This window comes from Tiliqua scincoides, chromosome 14, assembly GCF_035046505.1.
Source record: "Tiliqua scincoides isolate rTilSci1 chromosome 14, rTilSci1.hap2, whole genome shotgun sequence".
In the NCBI taxonomy this organism is placed as follows: Eukaryota; Metazoa; Chordata; class Lepidosauria; order Squamata; family Scincidae; genus Tiliqua; species Tiliqua scincoides.
Window position 1 is genome coordinate 3,009,131 of NC_089834.1, and position 18,761 is coordinate 3,027,891.

Consider the following 18,761-nt stretch of genomic DNA (forward strand, 5'->3'; position numbering starts at 1 on the left):
GCTCGCAACCCACAGTTTGGGAAACACTGTATGATACCATATAGAGAATGTATGATACACAGAATAACAGAGCTGGGGGAGCGTGGCAGGGGGAGCGCAGGCGGGAAGGAGGCTGGTGCGATTCCCCAGATGCAGCCACAGACCATCAGTTCTACACTGAAATGAATGGGACCCGCCTGACACGGGCTCGCGACCCACCTAGTGGATCCAGACCCATCACTTGAGAAACACAGCATACTGTATAGAGAGACACATTCAGTGCTGCAGGGCGGCTGACAGGCGCGGAGGGGAGGCGGCCCGAGCACTGGAGAGCGCGGGGGGCGAAGAGGCAGCCTGGCACTCGCCTCCCACGTGCGTCCCGGTCCTGAAAACTACAGCCCCCGAGAAGCTCCGCGCCTTGACGGACAGGGCGGCAGCCAATGGGCGCTCGAGGGGGCGGGCCTGCCTCGGCAGGCTTCGAGGGGCGGGGCTGCTGCTCAGAGCGCCGTCAGAGCCAAGAGCTCCAGACGAAGGTAGAGCGCTGCAGGCCGGGGGATCGGGCTGAAGGAGGCGTGTTCGAGTCCCGGAGGGTAGCCCCGCCTCCAGACGCGGAGGGGGCGGGGCCTGGAGGCCTCACACGAGCACGCCAGTTGCTTCGCGCCTTGGCCAGGGGTTGGCTGAGGTCGGCAGGGCCAGGGCCTGGCAGCCTCGCACTCGCACGGTCACAACGGCCCCCGCGCCTCCTCGAGGGAGAGGAGGACCGGGCCGGACCGCGGGCCCAGGAGGCTTTTTGGCCACCCGCGGAACTCCCCGCCACAGGACGCGCCTCCCCCCGCCTGAAAGGACTCAGGGATGCTCTGCCTTTCCTGCCTCCCCTCCCCCCACACCCCTCCCCTTCTGCCTGAAAGGATTCAGAGAGGCTCAGCCTCTACTGCCTCCCCTCCCCCACAACCCTTCCCCTCTGCCTGCTGCTCCCTCTCAAAGGACTCCAGAGGGAGCCTCTGCCTCACCCCACACACCCCTCCCCCTCTGCCTGAAAGGACTCAGGGAGGCTCTGCCTCACCTGCCTACCCCACACACCCCTCCTCCCCTGCCTGCTACTACCTTTGAATGGACTCCAGAGGGAGGCTCTGCCTCCCCTCCCCCCACCCCCACCCCCCACCTGCTGCTCCCTTTGAAAGGACTCAGGGAGGCTCTGCCTCACCTGCCTACCCCACACACCCCTCCTCCTCTGCCTGCTACTCCCTTTGAATGGACTCCAGAGGGAGGCTCTGCCTCCCCTCCCCCCACACCCCCACCTGCTGCTCCCTTTGAAAGGACTCCAGAGGGAGGCTCTGCCTCCCCTCCCCCACACCCCTCCCCCTCTACCTGCTGCTCCTTTTGAATGGACTCCAGAGGGAGGCTCTGCCTCACCTGCCTCCCCTCCCACCACACAGCCCTCCCCCTCTGTCTGAAAAAACTCAGAGAGACTCTGCCTCTCCTGTCTCCCCTCCCCCCACACCCCTCCCCCTCTGCCTGCTGCTCCCTTTGAAAGGGGGAGACTCTGCCTCGCCTCTCTCCCCACCCTCCACACATCTCTTCCTCCTCTGCCTGTTCTGCTTCTTTTTCCAAGGAACTCTGGTGGAGAGGCTCTGACCTGATGCCTTGAATGGGGACTGGACAAATTTCTGGAGAGAAAGTCTATCATGAGGTACAAGCCATAATGAATCTTTGCAACCTCCTGGTTTTAGAGGTAGCCTGTATGTGAACTCCATGTGCAAGGGAGTGGTACAAGGATGTGGGCATCTTGTGGTCTTGTGTGTTCCCAGGGGCATCTGGTGGGCTGCTGTGAGGTGCAGGAGCCTGGCCTGGGGGTGCCTTTGATGTGACCAGTGGGTCTCTTCTTCTGTTCCTTTTCTCCCACTTGGAGATTCTTGTTTGGGCCACTGTGCAATATTTCTTTATCTACGTCTGTGTGCTTAGGAAGTTTTTGTAGTATGTTGAACCCAGTGCATTGTCTGTGGCTCAACCACCCAAGTTTCCTGTTAGCAGTTATTAGTGGGAGAGAATTAGGGCACAATCCTAACCAGGTCTACACAGAAGTAAGTCCTATTTTATTCAATGGGGCTTACACTCAGGAAAGTGTAGTTAGGATTCCAGGCATGTGCTCTACTCTCAGTGGGACTGATCACTGACAGGACTCACGAGCACCAAACTTTGGCTACGCTTCACCCTTTAGCTGACAGCTCTTTCATGCGCTTGCCTGCACATCCACCCCACACAAGCTCTGTGGCTGTTAATCCCATCCTACAGAAGAGAGCATTGCCGCTCATCATACTGAGGTGTTCCCATAGTTCTGGCTAATTGTCCTGAACCACAACATCTCCATGGAGAGAATCAGTCCAGCAATGACTGTCCTCTCTCCCTTCTCCCCCAGTATGGTGCACACATTGAACACATGCAGAGGCAGGCAGCATGACATGACATGGTTCCTTACAGAAGGCATTTTTGAAATGAGGTGGTTTTCAATGAAGCACAAGGCATGCCGGCACCTTAATAATACTGAGTCTTATGAGTGACGATTCTAGTCACAGGAAGTGCCTATGAGGGTTGGGCTGCTACATTTGTTGCTACATCTAACTAGTAGCACCAAATGGCTGTTTGAATGCTAGGATTTCCTCACAATGATGCCTCAACTTGGAGGATAGTAAGGGCCCAATCCTATCCAATTTGCCAGTCACATAAGAACAACCCCACTGGATCAGGCCATAGGCCCACCTAGTCCAGCTTCTTGTATCTCACAACAGCCCACCAAATGCCCCAGGGAGCACACCAGATAACAAGAAGACCTGCAAGGCCTCCTGGGAATTGTAGTTAAGAACATAAGAACAGCCCCCCTGGATCAGGCCATAGGCCCACCTAGTCCAGCTTCCTGTATCTCACAGCGGCCCACCAAATGCCCCAGGGAGCACACCAGATAACAAGAAGACCTGCAAGGCCTCCTGGGAATTGTAGTTAAGAACATAAGAACAGCCCCCCTGGATCAGGCCATAGGCACACCTAGTCCAGCTTCCTGTATCTCACAGTGGCCCACCAAATGTCCCAGGCAGCACACCAGATAACAAGAGACCTGCATCCGGGTGCCCTCCCTTGCATCTGGTATTCTGACATAGCCACAATGCAACCCCAAGGTAAGGGGACAAATGTTCCCATACCTTAAGGAGGCCTCTGTGACTACCTCCCCATCACAGGATGCAGTGCATGCCCCACTGGCACGGCTGCACTGGCACTGGATAGGATAGGGATTGGATAGGATTGGGCCCTAAGTCCATATTACCCACACAAGTAACAAACGCTGTGTCATTTCTCAAAGTAAGAACTAATCTCTAGGGTTTGTTAGATTCTAAGTTAGAGCAGCCATTTTCAACCAGGGTGCCACGGCACACCAGTGATCCACAGGTGTGCCACAGGAATTTGGAGGAAGGTCATTTATTAGTAGGGCCAATGGGGATGTGAGTCTCCCGCTGGCAGCATGGGATGTCTTGTCAATTGGCAAAAACCTGATGGTGTGCCTTGACAATTTTAATGCCTTGTCAGTGTGCCATGAGCTAAAAAAGGTTGAAAATGGCTGTGTTAGAGGGTTTCACTTTCTTTTTTGAACAGAGGGTTGGAGAGTTTTGTTGATAGTCACAACTCCTGTCTTACAAGGGTCTCCAGAGAAATTAGCCACCCAGTAGGGCTCCTGCCCCAGCCTCATATCTGCATGACTGCAAAAGAGCACACCTTGTTTGCTCAGCATACCTGGCAGGCATTCTATGGACCAAATCCAACCCAATTCACCAACAATCGACCACTATTAAATAAGTGAAGACACCTGATGTTTTGGTCCTACAGAGTTGAGGTCAAAGCAGATGATGAGGACATCATCTGAGCAAAAATCTATTTTAGCAACATCAATACAAGGCCACCCTGAGGCTAGTCAACAATTGGTGACTTTGACAGCATCAAGGTGTGACCCTACCACAGTACATCCAGTGATCTTCAGCCTTACCATGCTATTTGACCAGGGAACTGTGTGCTGTATATATGGGCTGGACATCCAGATCCCATCCAAAGCCTTGAAACGGACAGACTTGAAGAGTCCTGACTCATTGGAGCTGTCCTCACAATGGAGCGTTCACAGCAGATGGCCCATTAAGGCTCGGATAAAAATTACAGGAGACAATTTCCTAGCATGACAGCCAGAGATTGCTCAGGGACTGGCACTCTTGTCCCTATAGTGAAGGAACCTGTTCATCTGGACAGCTGTCGAGAGACCTCCTTCTTGTAAAGCAGCCTATTAGCCAGGTGGTCAAGTGACCATTAGCTGTCTATATGTCATGTCGTGTTAGAGTGTCGCCTTCTGTGGAAGAACAGGTTGGGGGGAACTGGGTCTCTCCCACACTCTGGCGCCCATCCCAGGTGCTCCAATGACCCCTGTTATCATATTTGATTACCACACCATTCTTAAACAGTAAGGAGCTAGAACAAGATCTCTGAAGTGGGATGGATGTCACCAAATGTCACCTGATGATAAATATGCCATGAATATGGAGGGATTGGCAGATGCTATCACAGCAGAAGGGCATCTGGTTAGCATGGAGAGCATCCCAGGTTCCATTTTTGGCAGCCAGGGTGTGAAGTCCGGAGGCAGGGGAGGGTACATCCACTAAAATTGAGTGTTGGGAGACAGAGAAAAGAAAATATTTCTTTACACAGCATGTAGTTGGTCTGTGGAACTCCTTGCCACAGGATGTAATGGCATCAGGCCTAGATACCTTTAAAAGGGGATTAGACAAATTTCTGGAGGAAAAATCCATCACGGGTTACAAGCCATGATGTGTGTGTGCAACCTCCTGATTTTAGAAATGGGTTATGTCAGAATGCCAGATGCAAGGGAGGTTACCAGGATGCAGGTTTCTTGCTGTCTTGTGTGTTCCCTGGGGCCTTTGGTGGGCCACTGTGAGGTACAGGAAGCTGGACTAGATGGGCCTATGGCCTAATCCAGCGGGGCTGTTCTTATGAGGCAGGGGAAGCAGAGCCTCACCAGAGCTAACAAGTAAAAAAAAACAAAGCACAAGGACTTAATAAGTACGAAGAAACCATACCTTGCCTTTCCATGCCTCCCCATCTTCTCCAGCATAGTGAGTTAAGCGCCATGCAGGCACATTACAATACACAGGGAGGCAGCTGGCAGCTAATTCACAGTGATCATGGCTATCATGTCATCACATTGTCTGAATGCACCTTGTGTGGCAAGAGGAGGGATGTGCAGGCACTGCCTGAGAACTTGCATCCATATTTAAGCATGACTCTGACTTCCCTTGAAAATCCTCAGATGTTTCTCCTTGGAAGAAACCCTGCCATCTCCTGCTAATGAGTTCTGGACAGCCAAATCCTAAGCCCGCACCTGCTAGCAGGACAAGCATGGTACTGGCGCAAATGTGACATAAGCCATATTAGGCCCATCCCATCAGCAGAAAGGTCTGCTGTGGTCTCCATCAGCCAATCAGAGGCCAATGCCTGGTGGAGCAAGTAGGCACCCTGTAGGAGAGGGGGAGAGAGGAATGGGGCTGGGAGGGGGTGTTTCTGGGTAGGGGAAGACAGGAAAGGGCAGATCAGGCCTAGGAGGGGCAGGAATGGTTGAGAAGGCCTCCAGCTTATCCTGCCCCTATCCCAAGCCTGAACACTCAACACAGGGGGCCCCAGATTTGCACCAGCTGTAGAGCTGGCACAGACCCCATAGAAGCTGCCAGGGCTTTACCTGGGGTTTCCCTCAAGTGCTTATTTTGGCTCATCACCTGCTGAGTGACATCACTTCCAGTCCTCAGCCGGCACCACAACTGCTGTTTGTCCCACTTGTATGAAATGAGTTTGATGCCCCTGCTTTAAGAGCTGCGCAACACCTGTCCCCTCGTTTCCGCCTTATCTTGGGAGCCGGTGGGATTTCCTCCTCTTTCCTCTTTTAATCTATCAAAAGGTAAACTGATTTTGAATAAGAAGCAAAATCAAGTCAGGCAAGAGATGCATCTCAAGCGGAAGATCCCAGTGAGAGGCCAGGCACCGAAATAACCACCTCTCACGAACAGCTGCCGTGTGGTGCCAAGGTTAAAGATAGATCGGCACCAATTAATATTCCCCTTAACTCCATTCCCACCGCTGTGCTTGTTGCGCAGAGGAGCCCTGAGCGATTGCAACCTCGGTCGGTTACCCGAAAAAGTTGATAATTTAAATGACACAAATGGCCCAGCAGGGACTGAAATATCAACTTTGGTTTCATGCTAATCAAGAAGGAAGGTGTCTCTCCTGGTTTTCTTGCCAGCATTCTCTCTCTATCGCTCTCTCTCTCTCTCTCTCTCTCTCTCTCTCTCTCCGTTCCAAAATGCCTGGCGTCCTGGACATCACAATGAAATTATAACTGTCTCATTGGGAACAGGCTTTCCGACCACAGTATTTATATTTCACCTGCAGTTACGCTCGGAGAGGCCTGCTGCTGTTTGCGTCACGGGTGGTTATTGCAAAGTAATTGCCCTCATTCAGCCAATTTTCTTCTTCAATAATCCCTTTTGTGCGAGAAATTGGGGCGGCATCGCTCATCTTGACAGCTACAAGGCTCAGATGCCACCAGCACCGGTCGATTCTGCAGGTGCTAATCTGGTCTCGGAGCCTTGGGTGCGTGTTTTCCCGTGGAACCCTTAACTTCCTGCAAAGCCTCTCTAAGTTGTTGCTCAGCGCCCTTTGTGGAAATCTGGGTTCACATGTGGCTAGTCCTTGCTTGTTCAGGATCACCAGTCCTGTCCAGGCTCCACAGCCAAACCCAAGGGACTGAGAACCCACTAGCCTTGGCCTCCTCGTTGCTGATGGAAACAGCTCAGGGGCATCCCAAGTGGCTCTGCAATACAGGAGATGGCTAGTAGCATAGCTGCCTTGCCTGCTGCCCAAGGGGGTGGCTCCTGGCAATGCATTAGGATGCATCTGCACATTGTGCAATAGCACATTGTGTCACCGGCACAATAGCACATTGTGTCACCCCCCCCATGACGGGCCTCCTCCTGTCCCACACCACACAGAATAAATTATAACCCACTTTCCAGCACCAACATAAGGGCAATGCAGCTCCAAGGTAAGGGAACAAACATTCCCTTACTTTGAGGAGGCCTCTGTGGGTGCCCCCCAACTGCAGGTTGCAGCACACGTCCCATGGGCACCGCTATGCCAGTGCTGGAAAGTTGCTTAGGATCTGGGCCACCCACAGCCTCAATGCAGTGGCGTCACGAGGGTTGGTGTAACCCCCATTCAATTTATTTGTTTATTTAAATATTGTATAGATCAGCGGTGTCCAAAGTTTTTGGCAGGAGGGCCATATCACCTCTCTGACGCTGTGGTGGGAGCCAGGGGAAAAAAATAATTAATTTACATTTAAAATTCAAATAAATTTACATGCGTTTACATAAATGAATATATTAAAGATGAACTTATATGAATGAATAAGGTTCTTGCAATAGCTCAAGGCCTATAAAAGGCCTTGCACAAAGCAAGGCTGGCCTTTCCTTTGCTGCTGCTGCTACTGCATCACAGATTTGAAACAGCAAGCAGTGGAGGAAGCCCTCATCCCACAGCTCATGCGAGAGGTCAAACAGTCGCCCTCAAACTGAGAGCTGTTGCGTCGGGCCAGTGCGGGCTCCAACAAATCTCTGGAGGGCCAGAAGCTCATTGGAGACTGGGCTCTCTGAGGGCCGCATTGAGAGGCCTCGAGGGCCACAAGTGGCCCCAGGGCCGGGGTTTGGGCACCCCTGGTATAGATAACCCAAACTATCATTAGTGGCCAACTAATGGCAAAAATTAGTGGCAAAAAACCAGTGGCCAACTTGATGACACACCACTGAATAAAAGTTCTAGCATGAGCTCCGTTACATGGAAATGAGAGCTGACGCAGATTAACACCTGATTGGTTCCCTGCTGGGTCATCACAACACCTCATTGACTCTCAGAAAAATCATTGTTCAGTTCTGAGTTTACGAAATCCACTTTTTGTGACATCAGGCAGTTGTGTTTTCTTTTTTCTGGTTATTTGGCTATACTATTTATAGTATAAAGATATGTCAACGTGTTTCATTGCATTCTGAACTAAATTACCTAGCAATTGACACATGACACGATCGTATTATTTGTAAATACAAAGATTTTCACCATTTTGGCCACTAGTGGTGTCATTCCCCCGAGGGTGTAACCTGGTGTGGTCCTCACCCCCCCCCCGTGGCGTCACCCCACCATGCAGACGTGGAAGTAATTGGTGGAGACATGATGACATCACCACCAACTACTCCTGGGTAAGAGGCGTTGGCAACGGATATGATTCTGCTGCCCACTGCCACCCGTTTCTTTTCCTTTTCTGGAGTGATGGGCCTGAAGAGGGTCCCAGGACAAAGTGAAGTGGTTCTGTATCCTCAGTTGCATCCATTGATAAGGGAGGGAGGGGCACACAGTTGAGGCTTGGCGTTCAGCTCCTCTTGGTTGTGAAAGTCTGAGGAAACTGTCTCCATGGAGAAAATAGATTCTCTCCCCCAAAAAGGAAGCCAAATTTATCATGTGCCACAACAGCTGCCAGGTTTGAAACTGGGCAGAAACAAACAGATTTAGAGTCCAGTCCTGAGCTCTTCACGCTGGCTTATCACTGGCGCGCACGATGCGAGGCTTAGTGCTGGCCCAGTGGTGGAGCTTGCCCAGTGCAAACCCATCCTGGGCCGGCGCCAGTGGGAGGCCGGTGATCTGCCACTCAGTAGTCACCCGGACCATCTGGCGATGGGGGCATGAGTGGAGGAGGGGAGGAGGCTTTCTGGTAGGAGGAGGGTGAGCGGAGGTTGGGGAGGAGGCGTGGCAAGGGCAGGACTGGTGGAGCTTGGTTCCACCGGATCCAGAGCCCTGTGTCAAGCCTCTTGGCTCAACACCAGACTTGTTTCTCTGTTCCTGCTTGACAGCAGGTAGCAGAATTGAGCCCATTGCAGGCTACTTTCTTTATGCAAGGGAAGGGGGTGAAAGTCCCCTTCTCCTGAGGAGGCAGTGGCAGCTACCCGGGGCACTTTGGATGCTGTGGCTGCCATTTTGCTCCAGGCAGCTCAGCACTCCAGTGCTCCTTGGGCTGTTAAGAGTACTGGAAAAACATGAGCCCCCCCCCCCCCAATTCACAAACACTAGCATCACATGCCTAGAATGACAAGGGCACTTAATGGGGGTTAACCCTTCCTGTGATCCCAGCATCTAGAGACCTGTGCCCCTATTTCCCAACTGTTTAATCTATCAAAAATGGGGTGTCCCTTTCTCATGTTTTCAGGGGTAGGGTGCAATGTTGCAGCTAGGAACCCCAGAGTCGGGGGTGGTGATGTTGTGACATCTTGTGATGTCATGCAATGAGAGCCTCCAAGGGAGGAGGGAGGAGCGGTGGTCAGATCCAGCCATCGCCATTTCTCAGTGTTTCACTAAACACTGAGAGGTGGCAGTGGCCAACTGAGAAGCTGCCAAAGCACTTGGCGACTGCAGCCATAGCCACTGCCTGTCATTGTTTTGGTCGTTTCCCAGTCAGGAAGCCACCAAAACACTAAGAGGTGGTGGCCACCATCTTGGCTGGACCTCACGTGGTAGACCCTCATGACCCACTCCAGCATGGTACCCAAGGCGTAATGCTCCTCCCCCAGCTGCTTGCTATACTTCTGGTGGGGTGTTTTCTTTAGGGTGGGAAGTAAACCTTGTGGAGTGTTTCGAGTTCTGTTGAAATTGTAGTTGCTGTTTTCATTGGCCCAAGATGTCTTGCTCCAAGAGAAATGAACGAAATTATCCTCCACTCCACAAGGACATGAAGGGCACTGTTGTCTTTGATGGCTCCACATCAGACCCCTTTGACATCCGAAGCGGCGTGAAGCAGGGCTGTGTTCTTGCACAAACCTTGTTTGGGATTTTCTTCGCTGTCCTGCTGAAGCAGGCCTTTGGAACTGCAACAGAAGGCATCTATCTCCGGACCAGATCAGACGGAAAGCTCTTCAACCTCTCTAGACCGAGAGCAAAGTCCAAAGTCCAGCTGAAATGTCTGCGTGACTTCCTCTTTGCCGACGATGCAGCTGTCACTACCCACTCTGCCAAAGATCTCCAGCAGCTCATGGATCGTTTTAGCAAGGCCTGCCAAGATTTTGGACTGACGATCAGCCTGAAGAAAACACAGGTCATGGTTCAGGATGTGGACTCACCTCCCTGCATTACAATCTCTGCGCATGAACTGGAGGTTGTCCATGACTTTGTGTACCTTGGCTCAACGATCTCCGACACTCTTTCTCACGATACTGAGCTAAACAAGCGCATCGGTAAAGCAGCTGCCACGTTTTCCAGACTCACAAAGAGAATCCGGTCCAACAAGAAGCTGACAGAACATACCAAGATCCAGGTCTACAGAGCTTGCGTCCTGAGTACACTCCTGTACTGCAGCGAGTCATGGACTCTTCACTCACAACAGGAGAGGAAACTGAATGCTTTCCTCTTGCGCTGCCTCCGACGTATTCTCGGCATCACCTGGCAGGACAAAGTTCCAAACAACACAGTCCTGGAACGTGCTGGAATCCCTAGCATGTATGCACTACTGAAACAGAGACGCCTGCGTTGGCTCGGTCATGTCGTGAGAATGGATGATGGCCGGATCCCAAAGGATCTCCTCTATGGAGAACTCGTGCAAGGAAAGCGCCCTACAGGTAGACCACAGCTGCAATACAAGGACATCTGCAAGAGGGATCTGAAGGCCTTAGGAGTGGACCTCAACAAGTGGGAAACCCTGGCCTCTGAGCGGCCCGCTTGGAGGCAGGCTGTGCAGCATGGCCTTTCCCAGTTTGGAGAGACACTTGGCCAACAGTCTGAGGCAAAGAGGCAAAGAAGGAAGGCCCATAGCCAGGGAGACAGACCAGGGACAGACTGTACTTGCTCCCAGTGTGGAAGGGATTGTCACTCCCGAATCGGCCTTTTCAGCCACACTAGACGCTGTTCCAGAACCACCTTTCAGAGTCTTTCGAGACTGAAAGTTGCCAACTACAAATCCTCCACTCATTTGGCTGGCCCTCCTGGAGGCTGTGGGGGGATGGACGGACTGGAGGTTACTGGGGAAAAGAAATCATAGAATCATCGAATTGGAAGGGACCCACAAGGCCATCTAGTCCAACCCCCTGCATGTAGCAGAAAAATTCTCCAAGAGCATCTCCAGCAGGTGCCTTTTGAGCCTCTGTTGGAAGGTCTCCAGTGAGGGAGAATCCACGCCCTCCGAAGGCAATCTGTTCCACTTCTGAACCACCTTTGACCATAGAGAATTTCTTCTTGATGTCTAAGCAGAATCTCTTGCAGTTTGTACCCGTATGTAAGAGGTAGACATGGAAGGACATTGTGCATTGTCTGGGTCAGGTGTGTCCAACTCATTTCATGGTGCCTGCTGAGGGCCAGAAGTCTCCTCATTCAGCAGGAAGCGATGTCATTAACCAGGTGATGGCCAGAAAGAAGCACTTGGTTCTCTCCCAGGAAATAATTAGCTGCAAATGACAGAAGAGAAAATGTGCAAATTTTGATCGTATTTTCAAGAAATGGGAGAGCCTAATTATAACGCAGGTGGCCCCTTAAGAAATGCTGCTTCTGCCAAGGAATCTCTTAGCAGCTCAGCTGCTAAGAGGTGCTCTGCAAAAGTTCTGCTGAAAGGGTGGCCCATGTGATAATTGGACCCTCCAAGCACCTCAACAGGGTCTTTGCTCTGCCCCTTCTCCACAGCATTCCTTGCCTTCCAAGTTTTCCTTCTGTCTCTCCCTCCTTGAGACTCAGCAGAAGTGGCGCTGCTGGGACAGCCTAATCATTACAAGAGCAGCAGTGGACCTACCATTAAGCAAAAGGGGCAAATGCCCCTGGCGCGTATCTCTAAGACAGCATGGGAAGCCTTGTGATGCGGAAGTACAGAAACTGGAAGTACAGTTTAAGACCATGGGGAAGACTCATACGGCTTCCCCATTGGTCCTGGAGCCATGCAAGTCTCTGTTGCGCTGCAGGTGAGTGGTTAGGTGACTTTGTGGGAGAGGGGGCATCCCAGACCTTTGCCCCAGGGCATCTCAAGGGCAGGAACTCCTTGCCACAAGAAGCAGTGACAGCATCTTGCCTATATACCTTTAATAATAACAACAACAACAGGTATTTATATACCGCCTTTCTTGGTCTTTATTCAAGACTTTATTCAAGGCGGTTTACATAGGCAGGCTTTATTAAATCCCTTATTAAATAGGGATTTTTACAATTTGAAAGAAGGTTCTTTCTTTCAAGAACCACTACATTCAGGTGTTTCATTCCGATCTGGCTTCACATTCTGGCCTCCATCCTCCCATGCTCAGAGCAGATGGAATAGCTCGGCTTCAGCTTGTCAGCTGCTTCAAGGTCGCACGGTGCGTGTGGCCTTGAGCTGGCGACCTTGTGGATGTTATCTTCAGGCAGACGGAGGCTCTACCCCCTAGACCAGACCTCCTCCCCTTTAAGAGAGGATTGGACAGTGACAGCATCTTGCCTATATACCTTTAAGAGGGGATTGGACAAATTTCTGGAGGAAAACTTCATCACGTGTTACAAGTCATGGTAGGTATATGCAAGGTAGAGGTAGTCTACCTCTGATTGCCAGATGCAGGGGAGGGCACCAGGACTCAGGTTGTGTCTGTTGTCTAGTGTGTTCCCTGAAGCATTTGGTGGGCCACTGTTTGACCAAGTCTGTTGGAAGCTGGACTGGCTGGGCCTTTGGCCCGATCCAGCAGGGCTCTTCTTAGGCTCTTATGTTCAGGTCCACTACTGCGCAGGGGCCTGATAAAGAGTTTCTGGGGGCTGTATCTGGCCCATGGGCCTTATGTTGGACACCCCTGCCCTGAGTCACGCATGGATGTATTTCTGTTTCCCCCCCGCAACAGAAGGAGAAAGTAAAAATGGACACAGATACATGTTGGATCAGTACAAATGGCCTCAGTTTACTGCACCCGCCTCCAGCCTGATGGTGTCTGCCTGTCCCCTGCACTCAGACACACTGTGTGATTGGCATGCACAGCGCAAGTGCTTTCTTTGGGGGTTTGGCGCTCATACAGGAGCTGGGGACTGGAGCCTGTTTTGACTGACGGCTCATCAAATCCCTGGGCACGGGCACTGACAAAATTTCCATCCAGTGCCTGAAACAGCAAATGAGAAGCAACTGTTAGAAAAGGAAAAAGTTGCACATGCCTCCCAGTCTCTTCGAATCAACAGGGAGCTGGTTATACATATGTTTTATTCTGTCTCTCTCTCTCTCCCCCCCCCCCCCTTAACTTGAATGGCAGGTGCAAGCTCGGCACTCAGAACTCAGAGTGGATTTGCGAGAATCGCAAGCCCTGAGAATCAATAACTGGATTATGTTGTCCCATAAATGTCCGTTGTCTTTTTTGCTTCCTCGCAGCTGCAGCTGATATATTGAGACCATTCTTCAGGACCTGAACCGTTCCTAATGAAGAGATCAGCATGGAAAGGAAGATTCTTGCAGCAGCACCGACAGGCAGAAGAGGGACATGCCGCGAATGTAACCGATGATTTAAAAAAAACCTAGAAAAATGGTACCTGTGGAGAGAGGAAATGATTGAGATGTACAGAATTATGTATGGGTGGATACAGTGAATTGAGGGATTTTTTTTTCCCTCTCACACAACACCAGACCCAGGGGACATCCACAAAGACTGTCGGGTAAGTTAGAATAGGCCAAAGAAAATATTTCTTCAAATATTAATAATTGATCTGTAGAACTCCTTGCCACAGTATGTGGCAATGTACTAGATGCCTTTCAAAGGGCAATTTTGTGAAGGGAAATTCCATCCGAAGTTACAAGCCATAGTGGGTATGTGCAAACGCCTGGTTTTGGAAGTAGGATGTCTCTGAATGCCAGGTGCAAGGCAGTGGCACCAGGATGCAGGTCTCTTGTTGTCTGGTGTGCATCTGGTGGGCCACTGTGAGATACAAGAAGCTGGGCCTTTGTCCTGATCCAGCAATGCTCTTCTTTTTTGTTTGTGTAACAAGGCTGCAGACTTGGTCAAACCAAGTCACATATGGCCAGGTCTCTTTTTAGTCCAGAAAAAATGGTATCTCGTTTCTCAGTTGGAGGTGACAGAGAGTTGCTATGAGTTCCAGAGACTTCTGTGTTCACAGGGCCAGGTCTAAGAGCATTCCCAGGTTTTGGAGAAATGGGTTGTCTTGAAGGATGCTCAGCCCACAGCTAGGCTAAATGTCAGTATTCCCTGGCATATCACCAAGCGTAAGATGAAACCCCCTCCCAGTGGAGACCCACCAAGCACCTGTGAGACCTGTCTCTTTGGGATTTGTCTTTAAGATTCAGGAGTAAGTTGGCAAGGGATGGGGCACCTGCCAGCCAAACCTTCAGAATAGATTTGCAGGTCTGATCTGAGGAGTTGTGGGCTCAATTCTGCTGGTCCTTGTGGTGTTTCACTCATTTACTTTGCACCCCTCCACTGCGCAGCGCCCCACTTACCACGGCAAGGAGTGTTCCAGGTGTGGCACTTGGTGTCAGCACGGCACCCAGAAGTAGATTGATGGTGATGGTGGTTGGCAACCTTCAGTCTCGAAAGACTATGGTATAAGCCTACAGCACCTGGTATTCCCAGGCAGTCTCCCATCCAAGTACTAACCAGGCCTGACCCTGCTTAGCTTCCAAGACCAGACGAGATCGGGCATGTGCAGGGTAACAGGTGCGCTGATGTTATCACGTCACCACCAACTGCTTCCAGAGTGGCATGATTTCAGGCCATTTGGAAGCAGGAGTTGGTGGGAGAGCCCCTTGAGAGCTCTGCTCTGTGTGCCAGTAGCCTTCGGAAAGTAAGGCGGGGTATAAATAAAGTAAATAATAATACCTGCCTGGAGCAGCCATTTTCAACCACTGTGCCGTGGCACAAGTGTGCCACAGGAATTTGGGGGAAGGGCATTTATTAATAGGGCCAATGAGAGATGTGAGCCCCCACTGGCAGCATGGTGTGCCTTGTCAATTGTCAAAAACCTGGTGGTGTGCCTTGACCATTTTAGTGCCTTGTCAGTGTGCCATGAGATGGAAAAGGTTGAAAATCACTGGCCTGGAGGCTTACCTCCATGCAAAGTACTGGCTATGGCTGCAGGCAACCCACTCTCCACTGCAGCACAGAGGTGCCCCCCCCCCCAGCCCAGGGCCCGATTGGGGTGAATCAATCCAATCGGGCTAAAGCTGGCCCTGTGGACTGTAAATCTAAATCAACAAACATAAATGAATCTGTTTGAGAAAGAAGGAGGTTCTGTAAGCCCACCATGGGGAGCTTGGTGCTTGTGGTGCTGTGGATTCGAACAAGAAGCCTGCAACTCAATCAGCCTTTGCATGACATACTGCTCCAGTTTATATTCACGCCCCCAGATGGTCCCTTAGCTCCAGTATTAATTTCCGAGCTTCATAAAACCATCTTCCAAAGTCGAGTGGCTAAACTAGTGAGGCTGCTACCTTCTGCTTTTTGGCATCCACAGATGGCTTTTTTTTTTTTGCTGCTTTTTAATACAGTAAAATCAATTGTAATTTGAGTGGTATTTGTCTGCAATGTAAACCTCAGCCAGGCAGTCTTTGTTCATCGTAATCACATCTAGTTATGACTCCTGTCCTCCCATTCAGGCATTTTTCTTCCTTGTTTCTTTTCCTTTCACTCAAATTGTCCCCGGATACCCTTTCAGCTTTGCAGATGCTGTAAAGGATATTGATGGTGATTATTTTCTCCTGCCCCTCCACCCACACTTTTCACCTTGGCAGCTAATTTTCTGCCACATGCATTAAGAATCCTCCGATGTCTGTGCTTTACTGAGTGTCAGGCATGCACAGTTTGCTACGACAGTGTTTCTCAAACCGTGGGTACCCAACCACTTGGTGGGTTGGGACCCGATTTCTGGTGAGTCCCGCAGGGCCTCCAATGAAAACATGGATGATGGAAAGATTGGATAACTATTTGTCTCCAGGCCTGAGGCTATTCAAAATTCAAATGGCTGCTCACTGCCCTGCAAAAGAGCAGAGCTCCTGTAGTTTGCAAGATAGTTGCTAATTAGCCTGCAAAGAGCTGAGCTCCTGCATTTTGCAAGGTAGTTGCTAATTACCCTGCAAAGAGCTGAGCTCCTGCAGTTTGCAAGCTTGTGTCAATATAGAGTAGGGGTGCCCAAACCCCGGCCCAGGGGCCATTTGTGGCCCTCGGGAACTCCCAATCCAGCCTGTAGGGAACTCCCAGCCTCCAATGAGCTTCTGGCCTTCCGGAGACTTGCTGGAGCCCACGCTGGCCTGATGCAACTGTTCTCAGCATGATGGCAACTGTTCAACCTCTTGCATGAGCTGCAAGCCGAGGGCTCTCTCCACTGCTTGCTGTTTCACGTCTGTGATGCAGCAGTGGTGTTGAAGGAAAGGCTGGCCTTGCTTTGTGCAAGGCCTTTTATAAGCCTTGAGCTATTGCAAGACCTTCATTCATTCATATAAGTTCCATTTGTAATATATTCATTTATGTAAATTTATTCAAATTTTTAATGTAAATTTTTCTCCGCCCCCGACACAGTGTCAGAGAGATGATGTGGCCCTCCTGCCAAAATGTTTGGAGACCCCCGATCTAGAGAGATCAATGAGTGTTTTTTTTTTCTTTTTTCTTTTCTGGTGTGTCTTTTCCAAGTCTCTCCATGGCAGGTAGTGGGGGCAGGTGAAGTCTGGGTCACATCACTAAGCTTAACTTCCCTGTCTGCGTTATTGGCATGTGCACAAATACTGCAGCCCAGCCAAGGTGCGCTCAGGAAACACTACAACAAAGAGCAAATTTAATGTGATCGAACAAAGGGATTTATTGAGGTTCTTTGTGTGTGGTGTTTCACCAATGCCTGCATCAGTAAAGCACCGCACTGCTGTGCAGTTCTAGAATTCATTTGAGAAATTCTGGTTAAATCAGAATTCAGGAGGAAAGGGATGCTGAACAGTGAAGAAATACAATGAGGGAAGCCCTCTCCTGCTTAGCTCCTAATCATTTTGTGGGAAACCCAAAGCACAAGGTCATCTAGTCCAACCCCAGACTGTAGCAGGAAATCCTCCCTGAGTATCTCCAGCATGTGGCTGTTGAGCCTCTGCTTGAAGGACTCCAGTGAGGGAGAAGCCACCACCTCCCTTGACAATCTGTTCCACTGCCGAACTACCCTACTGAGAATTTCTTCTTGACGTCCAACTGAAATCTCCTCTATTGCTTGCACCCCTTGGATCTAGTTCTACTTTCAGAGGCAGTTGAGAACTAATTTGTTCCTTCTTCCATAGGACAGCCCTTCAGGTCTTTGAAGAGAGTATTATATCCCCTCTCAGCCTTCCCTTCTCTGGTGCAGCGTCCCTCCACCTTTTCTTGCAGGGCTAGTTCTCCAGCTCTCTGTTTATCCTTGACCCTCTTCTCTGAACCTGCATCTTTCAGAAAGGGAGATGCCCAGAAATGGACATGATACTCCAGCTGAGGTCCAGCCAGCACAGAACCAAGCAGAACCACATTGCAACTTGGAAGCTACAGTTCTACTCATGCAGGTTAAAATTGTGCTGCTGCATCACAATCTTCCTTTCTGAGGGTGTCCTGTTCCTTCAGAATGTCATATGATTCTCATTCCACTTTTGTCTGCTAATGATTTCTAGATTTTTTTCTATCATTAAAAAACACCGTATTGAAGTCCGTATTTTATCTTTATACATTTGCTACCCACACCACTGATAGAATAAGATTTTGCAAGGTCTACACCAGCATTGGAAATGCCTAGATTCATAGACATGGGCACGAAATCCAGACCATTGGGAAGCAGGAGGGGTCCAGAACCACGTGCTCCATTGCAAATTTGGGCAAGGTGGAACTGTGGTGAACTCCCTACAGATCCTTCTGCCAAGCAAGCTGAGAGTAATCCCAGACAGATCAGGATTCTTGTCTTGGACATTGCTTGATGTCAATCTTTTGTGAGAGGTTTTCTTGACTCCTCGCTCATCCAGCAACTTCGGTCTCTGCTTATGATCAGTTACTTGAGGGAAACAGCACTGAAAGTAGGAATGTTGTCGCCAAAGCAGAAAATCAATGATTTACATTTGAGATTTTTGACATCTGCTGGCAGTCAATGAGAACTGTCAACCTCAGCTCCAAAGGAGTTCAGAAACCTGAGAAGAAGTGAAAGGTAGATGTCAGCTTTAGCAGAGGGGAAAGTCAGATTCACTTGGTGTTAATCATCTCCCTAGTAAATGGGGACCCCGATCCAAAGCTCTCGGCGCCAGCCCAATGCTGAGCGTTGCAAATGTGCCGTGAGGCCTGTGACAGTCAACACCAGGTCAGCACTTGCGCCTGTTCAGTGCCAGTCCATTTTAAGGCCAAAGCCAACCAGAGGCCCACCACATGCTGCCCGGAGCATGGGAAGAGCTATGGATGGCAGAGAGGTCTGTTGGGGCATGGGGGAGGTGTTTGGGGCAGGGGGAGGAGGATGAACCAGGGCAAGAGGGGGGTGGAATTGGCAGAACTCTGCCGTATTCCAAACCCCATGTCGGGCCTTTCAGCCAGACACGGGGACTTTTAACTCTGTACTGGCAAAATAGCAGTCATTGCAGGGCCTGCACCCTTCCCCCAAGGAGGCACCAGAGACTGCCCAGTGCTCTTCAGATGAAGCAGTAGCCATTTTGGCACTAGTCCTTCTCTGGGTAC

At 50.5% G+C, this 18,761-nt stretch overlaps 1 long non-coding RNA gene and 1 pseudogene across 1 annotated transcript; one reads left to right on the plus strand and one right to left on the minus strand.

Moving 5' to 3' along the window:
* The first annotated feature begins 525 nt into the window (after positions 1 to 525).
* Positions 526 to 17,753, plus strand: LOC136634387 (uncharacterized). The gene is made up of 3 exons (XR_010793294.1): positions 526 to 1,669; positions 13,469 to 13,749; positions 17,360 to 17,753. It is a non-coding gene; the product is annotated as an uncharacterized lncRNA (long non-coding RNA).
* Positions 14,657 to 14,775, minus strand: LOC136634895 (5S ribosomal RNA; annotated as a pseudogene).
* Positions 17,754 to 18,761: the final 1,008 nt, after the last annotated feature.